Source organism: Suricata suricatta, chromosome 10 (assembly GCF_006229205.1).
Source record: "Suricata suricatta isolate VVHF042 chromosome 10, meerkat_22Aug2017_6uvM2_HiC, whole genome shotgun sequence".
Classification (NCBI taxonomy): Eukaryota; Metazoa; Chordata; class Mammalia; order Carnivora; family Herpestidae; genus Suricata; species Suricata suricatta.
In genome coordinates, this window is record NC_043709.1 from 64,043,528 (window position 1) to 64,052,648 (window position 9,121).

Genomic DNA, 9,121 nt, shown 5'->3' on the forward strand with positions numbered 1-9,121 from the left:
GGAAGAATGAAGAAAGACTATCTAAATCCCAGATATAACTAAATGGCACTACTACTTTATAGTTCTTAGAAATAAATTAAACACTGATGATATACTGATTTCTGCCAAAGATAAACTTATTTTTACATAAGTGTTTCTAATATTGATTTGGGGACATCAATTAGAAGCAAAGTATCAATAGTGACATAGTCAAAACTTCATTAACAACAAAGGTTTTGTTGTTGCCTCTGCACTCCTATTGCAAAAGCCAGGCAAAGTCCCCTTCCAATTCAGGCCCCAAGTAGCAATAATACTTTTAACTATATTATTTGCTAAAAATATTTGCTGAGGTGCATACTATGTGCACTCACTGAACTGTTTTATGCCCATTAATATTCAATGATCAGAACTCAATAAAAAAGACAATCCAGTGAAAAATTGGGCAAAGGACTTAATAGACAGTTCTCCAAAGAAGATACACAAATGATCAACAAACAACAGATGCTCAACATCAGTAGTCACTAAGGAAATTCAAATAAAATTCACAATGAGGTATCCTTTCACAGCTACTAAGATGGCTACAATTTAAAAACAAAATTGAAGACTTCAACTGTTGACAAAGATGCAGAGAACTGGATCCCTCAAACACTGCTGCTGGGAATGTAAAATGGTGCAGCCACTGTGAAAAACTGTAAGGCAGTTCCTCAAAAAGTTCAATATAAATATTCTCTGTGGGGGCACCTGGGTGGCTCAATCAGTTAAGCATCCAACTTCAGCTCAGGTCACGATCTCACAGTTCATGAGTTTGAGCCCCACATCGAGTTCTGTGCTGTCAGCTCAGAGCCTGGATCCTGCTTCAGATTCTGTTTCTCTCTTTCTCTACCCCTCCCCTGCTCACGCTGTCTCTGTCTCTCAAAAATACGTAAACATTAAAAAAATTTTTTTTAATTCTCTGTGACCCAGCAATTCCATTCTCCACTATAAACCCAAAACAACTGAAGACAGATATGCAAACACTGGTGTATGAATGTTTGTAACAGCATTATTCACAACAGCCAAAAAGTGAGAATGACACAACTGTCCATCAACATAAAAATGGATAAACAGAATGTGCTATATCCATACAATGGAACTGTATTCAGCTATAAAAAGGAACGAAGGACTGATACATGCTACAGCATGGATGAACCTCAAAAACATTATGCTAAGTAAAAGAAGCCAAACACAAAAGGTCACATATTACAGGATTCTACTTATCTCAAATACCTAGAATAGGTAAATTCAGAGACAGAAAGCCAATTGAGATATGGTTACAAAGAGATACGTCAAGGGGAGAATTAAGGGTAACTGCTTAATGGGTATGGGATTTCCTTTGGGAGGGATGTAAATGTTCTGGAACTAGATAGTGATGGCTGTACAACACTCTGAATCAACTAAATACCACTGAGCTGTACACCTTAAAAGTTAATTTTATGTTATGTGAATTTCACCTAAAAAAAAATGTAATAGCCATGACAACTCTGCGGTAGGGATAACTACTTCACCAATTTTGCAAATTCAGAAACACAGGCTCAGAGATTAAAAGAAGACCAAGTCCTCAGAGGGAGTAGGTAGAGGAACAGATTCAAAGTGGATTTGCGCACCAGACTTGTGATCTTTTTTTTATGATGTCGACAGAATGAAGCCCCTACCTCAAAAATTAATTTTATGCCCAGCTATCTATAATCCAACATATTAGCAACTCCTACATGATACAACAGGTTTGCACTCTAACAGCTTCCCTATTTTAATTTAGAAATTAGAATAAAAATAATACAGCATAGAAATATTATAAATATATTATCAGTATTAGCCTGATCAAAACCAACACCATTCAGCAGATCCACAACTCAGGCATCAAAAAGTAAAGCTGCCAAGATGCTTAATAATATGCTTGAGGCTAGGGCACCGGGGTGCCTCAGTCGGTTGAGCGTCTGTTTGACTTTGGCTCAGGTCATGATCTCACAGTTCGTGAGTTTAAGCCCCACATCAGGCTCACTGCTGTCAGCCTGTCACCACAGAGCCTGCTTCAGATCCTCTGTCTCTCTCTCTCTCTCTCTGCCCCTCCCCTGCTTACACTCTGCTCTCTCTCTCAAAAAATATATTAAAATATTTTTTAAAAATAATATGCTTGGGGCTATTTCACAACAGAAATAATTATCCAGTAAAATGTAAAAGGATCATGTGTTCTCAGCTTTACTGTCAAATAAAACATGTAATCATGTAAAAATTGAACATAACTCTAATCTTACTTAAATGTCAAGATTTCAGATGATAAGCAATCAGCATGAAAATACCAAATACCCTCCATTTTCAGGAGCTTTTTCTACTTCTTCAGGTTAGATGCTTAAACAGATTTAGTAACTACCAATGTTGCACTGTTTCCTATGCTCCCATATTACAATAAGATCACATAATAATATCTCATAGTCTAACTTACAGGATCATCATAATATAATGGGCAAGTAGACAATGACAAATGTCAAATATCAACTTTTTAAAACCCAACACAAAATACAACATTTGTGTGGTGACAGAGATGAAAAAGATTACCCAACTAAGCCAAGCCTTGTTTAAAGCATTATCAACAAGGAATAACCATCTCAAGAAACCTAATATGTACTGACCAGTAAGATTCAACAAAATATCAAGCTTGCATCTAAGCTGTGGCTAATTTAGTCTGTGGTGGTTCTGTATTGCCTGCCATTCATGTAAAATACTTTAGTTTCCTGCAATTTCATCTTAGTTACAGATGTATTTGACTGTTTGCATCAAATGTGAGGGAGCTTTTCATGATGAGATCCTCATACTGAGGGCTTGTGCAGGATATGCAGGTAGGCAATGAAGGCTTTACTCTAACGACCAAGAGGATGGATGACCAAACAAAATAAGCAGAAGAGTCACCGCCACCACACACTAATGCACATTTCAAATCAAGGTAACAGAAGATAACCAGGAAGGCCCGCAATGGGCTGACCACACTGACATGTAATCGGATGAAATGGGTAACTTAAAGACAAGTATTGCTCTACTACTGATGGCACGTTAAAACAACAGCAAATAATTTACTCCTGGACATATCACATTTTCCGATGAGAGGGTCTTCAAGACTGAAAGTTGTACACATTGGTCTTTCCAGTCCTTTACAGGTCAACAGAAAGTAGTATCTTTGGGCAGCATCTTCACTTACCTACCATGACTCATCTAAATCATATAACTGGGGTGCCTGGGTGGCTCAATCAGTTGGGATTCTTACTCCTGACTTCGGTTCAGGTCATGGTCTCACGGTTTATGGTTCGAGCCCTGTTGCTGGGCTCCACACTGATAGTGTAGAGCCTGCTGGGGATCTTTCTTTCTCCTGTTTACTCTTCAAATAAACCATAAAATGTCCTTATCACAAATTTCCTTCTCCTCAGGCCCAATATCCTTTAGCCAATTTTAAAGAACACACACACATTCCACACTAGTAATCATGTTATCTTGCTAATTAAGTAATATTAAAAAATCCTTCAACAATCCAAAGTTGTTACTTAGGTGAACTAGTAAGAATCACTATGTAACCTCTAACCACAAATTAGTCATAGGACAATGACTGTAGACATTGCCTTTAAGCTAATGGCTATATCCTCAAATCCTGCAGATTCTGTGAACCACCATGGTAGATTTGAGTATGGAGAACAAAATGCGGGCTTCTAACCAATCCTTAAAATCCAATAACCTAAAGATAAGGTGTTTACAAACTTTAAATCTTTAGAAATACAGGTGATCCTTGAACAACACATGTTTGAACTGCATGTGTCCACTTATACATGGATTTTTTTTATATATAGTACAGTACTAAAAAAATTTTTTTCTTCCTTATGATCTTAATATTTTCTTTTCTCTAGCTATGTTAAGAATACAATATAGAATACATAATTAAGTGTTTGGGAAGTCCAAAGTTATATGTATATAATTTTCCACTGCACAGGGGTCAGTGCCTCTAACTCCTACATTGTTCAAGGGTCAACCATATTTCAGAGCCAAGAGACCACTTCTAAGGTAAGTGTGGGCTCTTTTATAAAGCTCCCAGAAAATGGCATATGAGCCTGAAGTCCCTTTTTAAATAATCTCAAGAAGCAAGACGCAGAGATAATTAACCTCCTTGTGACATTTAGAAAAAATGAAATGCGAGGCTAGACCCATCCTAAGAGAGAGTTCACTATCAGTCCGCAGCTATTTCAATCTATTATATTTGGTACTATGTGAGAACTCAGAGAGAGAGAGAAATGGAGAAAAAAAACTACTTGAGCCAATTTTACTTCCTACATTATAGCTACATTCTTGAAATATTTAAAGCATATAGCAGGCACTCAAACTTTTTTCAATGAATGAATGGATGCACAAGTTAAGCAGTAACCAGCAGCATGTGAAAACATTGTTAGATATAAAAAAAAAAAAAGTGCCCTGGATTTCAAAGGCACCAAAGAGAACTGAAAATGAAAATGCTCTACACTACTAATGCATTTTTCAAACACACATACAGATAATGGGTTTTTTTAAATATTTGTTAGTTTATTTATTTATTTTGAGAACGAGAGAGTGAGAGAACAAACGAACAAACATGGGAGAAGGGCAGACAGAAAGAGGAAGAGCAAGAATCCCAGGGAGGCTCCACACTAACAGCCGGGGGCTCAATCTCACTAACGAGAGATCATGACCCGACCTGAAATCAAGAGTAAAATGCTTAACTGACTGAGCCACCCAGGCATCCCACAGATAATGTTTTTAAATGATTACCTACATTTACAGGTATGACTGGAAAGATCTATATATAAAAAATGGTTCCTTCCACACTGAATATATTTCACACTTTAGAACAGATATTCCCATTTTCCTCATCAGCTGAACTGCCTGAAAGATTTTCAAAAGTACTTTTATTGCTAAGTTGAAATGTATCTCAATGTGCTTGCCAGATGTCTTGATACATAAATAGGCAGAAGCTAAGAGAGAGCCGTGACAACTAGGTAAATCATTTCCTTTTGAATCATTTCCAGTACAAGTGTCCTACAAACAGTACAGAAAAAGTCAATAGAGGAAACATCATCCCTCAAACACAAGGCCAAGTGCTAGTACCTTCAGGTGAAAACAAATAAAACCACCATTTAAAAGTAATAACACTTCCTCAAAAAATGAAACAGAATCACCATATGACCCAGAAATCCCACTTCTAGTATATACCCAAAAGAACTGAAAGCAAGGACTGGAACAGATACTTGAACACTAATGTTCCTACCAGCACTATTCGCAATAGCCAAAAGGTGGCAATGACCTAAGTGTCTAAATGGATAAATATTTTATGTGGTACACACATACAATGGAATATTATTCAGTCCTAAAAAGGCATGCAATTCTGACACAAGCTAAAAATATTGATGAAACTTAAAGACAGCATGCTAAGTGAAATAAGCCAGACACAGACTACTTCTTCTACTTGTATGAAGTCCCTAGAGTAGTCCTATTCATAGAGACAGAAAGGGGAATGGCTGAGGGAAGAGAGGAATGGGAGTTATTGTTTGATAGGTACAAAGTTTCAGTCTGGGAAGCTGAAAATGTTCTGGAGATGGATGGTGGTGATGGCTTCATAACAATATAAATGTACTTAATGCCACTGACCCATAAACTTTAAATGGTTTACGTGGGAATCTTACATAATCTATATTTTACCACAATTTTTTAAAGTAACTGAGCAAGAATGATGGTCAAAGTTTTGTGGCAAAAACATCAAGAAAAGTGGCAATAGTCTGTAACAAGCACGCTTCACTGGCATTCTCCAGAGCCTAGATAACTTACCTGAAAGTCAAGACCTCAATAGGAGGAATGGACACACCATTTTCATGTTGCTACAGATTTACACCAAGCAACTGAGGAAGCTGAATTATATTCTACAGGAGATCATATATTAAATAATGAATGGGCTCTCCTTCCCAACAATTAAATCAGAAAAAAATCAAGCTCTTCCTTCTAGTCTCCAATGGAAGTAACAAGACTGAAATAACTAGTTGTACTTCTAACAAGCAGCACAGTGGATCCTAAAGAGTGACTTTAAGTTCCCAAGTTTAATTCTGGAACCATTACAATGGGAAACAGCAAGCAGCAATAAGCAATAATAATAATAATAATAATAATTCCCTTTACTACTCTTAGGAAGTGACTTTGCACAAGTTACTTAATCTTTCTGAACCTCATCTGAAAAACAGGGACAATGTTTATATCTGCCTTATAAGGGCTGCCTGAAGATCTTAGGAATATATATAAAACACTGATTTCAGTGCCAAGAATACATAAATGTTCAATAAGTAAAAATTCCCTCCCCTCCTGCCATTCATCAGTATGTGGAGCCCTTTGCCACTCCTGGATCAGCCCCCAGGGGCTCGGCAGATGTTTTGGCCAGCAACCTATGGCTCCTCCCTCAGGCCCCAGCTGTTTCTCTCAGTTCTACTAGTTTCACTCCTGGTTTCTAAGAGGATCCTGTCTATATTTAGAGATAATGCCAGTACCAACTGTAGACTCAACAGGTGCTTGGGAGGGCGCTTGAGCTCTCAGCAGTTTTCAATTGTTTTCCAGAGTTAATTGTTTCTGACTCCACAACTGGTTGTCTTCATTTCTACAAGGAAGAGCGCCACCTAGGCACAGTACTTCAGCAGTACACTAAACTAAACAAAAAATTGTGTGTTCACAGGTCAAAAAGCTTTCTAAATAGGACCCAAGAAGGTCTGTTAACTCACAAGAGCAATAAACATTTATAAAGTGTACAGATATAGCCCACTAACCCAATCTTCACCTAAATCACCATTATCATATCAGACCCAAGATTCAACCAATTCATGCTGCTTGTACTACAACCAAGATTTAGGAGGAGAAAGAAGCAAGTAGAACCGACAGCAAAGATTTGAAGAAGGCATCCAACAGAGCCCTATGTGAATGCAGCTTTATTTACTACCTATGACCTTAGCAAGTTATTTAACCTCTTAATTATAACACAGGAGTTTTGGGGCACTTGGGAGGTTCAGTCAGTTAAGCCTCCAACTTTGGCTCAGGTCATGATCTCACATTCGTGGGTTCAAGCCCCGCACTGGGCTCTGTGCTGACAGCTCAGAGCCTGGAGCCTGCTTCGGATTCTGTCTCTCTGTCTCTCTGCCCCTCCCCCTCTCACGCTCCCTCTCTTTCTGTCTCAAAAATAAATAAAACATTTAAAACAAAATTTTTAAACACAGGAAATAACTGTGAGGATTCAATTAAATGAGATAATGCATGCCAAACAAACTTAGCACCTTGCCTCCTCTACTGTAAGAAGTTCAATTAAAAAAAGCCACATTATCACTAATGAAGACACTCCTTGCTTGATGCAGTTTTTGTAAGATATAAGAAAAGTGACAACTGAGGTAATTATTTTGGGCCTTTATAAAGTAGCCTAGGTGAGAAATATAAATGGATAAATTCCCAGAAATCTTGGGTGAGTCAGCAAAACTTAATACCCAACAAATAAAAAGATTAACATCAACCGTTTATGAACACATAATGGTAACTACAATTTCTAAATCAGCAATCTTGTATCTAGAACCATTCAATATTTGGTCTGGAAATCCAAGTATTAAGGAAATGCCAAGATCATGACGCACACTTTCCCACAGTATTTTCAAATCACTTTAGTTCAAACTGGAAGGTATAAAGGCAGCCTGATAATTTGAAATCAGCATCAAGAATTTCTTGAAACAGAACTCAAACTCGCCCAAGAGCATAAAACCAGTAGCAGATGGTATATGAACATTTCTCAGTGAGAAACTGCAATTCTAACAAAGTATAGATAACTTCGATTTTATCAAGGCTATTCGTCACCTTTGGGTCTAAATGAAAACAAACTCTTGGTTCTCTTCTCCTCCAAACACCCTGAACTCTGCATTATCACTGACCTAATTCAAAGCAAGATGCTTATTTATTTTTGGTGATATGTTCTCCTCTGCTTCATTACCCACAGGTAAATTACCGTACAGTAACCTGATGAACATAGGAGAGATAAATATTACAGGCATGCTTCACCGATGAAACGGACCATAAATGATAATCGAATTATTAAAAGAATAGCTTGTACTCCTCAGCAGAGGGACATGCCTGAGAAAGATTCACCTTCCAAAAGAACCCAATCATCCTGGATGAATTAGGAGAAAGATGCCACTCCAGTCTACCTACCCTATACTCAAACAAGATCTACCCTTTCGCTTTAAATCAAGCCCAAACCAAATCTATTTTATTTCTCTTCCATCCTTTGCCTTATTTTCCGCTCCGCCCCCCCCATCTCTTTTTTCAAATCCCACTTTGCCCCCAAATCCTGAGGACCTCGGACACCCACGCAGATGACCTTACGCATCCCCACTGCATTCCCAATTCATTGTACTTCTCAACCCAAATGACCCATTCTTTCATTCTTTTCGATCCCTCGTTGTTTCTCAAAATCCAATACCCCACACACGCTCACACCAGAGTCCCCCCTTACTCCATTGTTTCCCTGGCCTGTGCTCTGGCAACCCCCCAACTCGGACCCGTGTGCTTCGGCCTGCCCCACTGACCCTAGAAGCCTTTCACCATCTGGGCACGCCAGGTCCCAAAGGGCTCCAGTTCCCCTCCTCTCCATACCCCAACCCCCAACAACTACCCCTCCCCCGTGCCCTCCCTCGAGCCCGCTCTCTGCACTTCTGTGCCCCCCTTTATACCTCACCAATCTCTCCACCCAGCACCCTTAGCCTCACCTACCCGTGGCCCCCGCAGTCGCCGCGTCCCCCAGTTCCGGGCTCTGCGTCCCGGACGCTCCGGGGTCTGAGAAGAGGAAAGGAGCTCCTCCGCCTCCTTCTCCTCTTCTAGAGCGGCCGCCGTCGCCGCTGCGCTCCTCCCCCAGCTCTCCCAGAGCCGGACGCCGCCCCGCCCCCACCGCCCCTTTCCCCGCTTCGGCCGGGCGGCGGGCTGGGGATCGCAGCAGCGGCTGGGGGCCGGAGTGCCAGAAGATCCACACCGACCTCGCCGGAGCTCGCGCTGTTCGCCCCGCCCCGGAGCCCGCACGAGCGCGTGC

The 9,121-nt window shown here is 39.9% G+C and overlaps 1 protein-coding gene across 2 annotated transcripts in view; it reads right to left on the reverse strand.

The window, feature by feature from the left end:
- SPATS2 (spermatogenesis associated serine rich 2) overlaps window positions 1-9,088 on the reverse strand; it is a 147,500-nt gene extending 138,412 nt beyond the window's left edge. For both annotated transcript variants that reach the window (XM_029955236.1, XM_029955239.1), the window contains exon 1: window positions 8,809-9,088. The gene's annotated coding sequence lies outside the window, so the exon portion shown is untranslated. The remainder of the gene's footprint in view (window positions 1-8,808) is intronic.
- Between the last annotated feature and the right edge of the window lie 33 nt (window positions 9,089-9,121).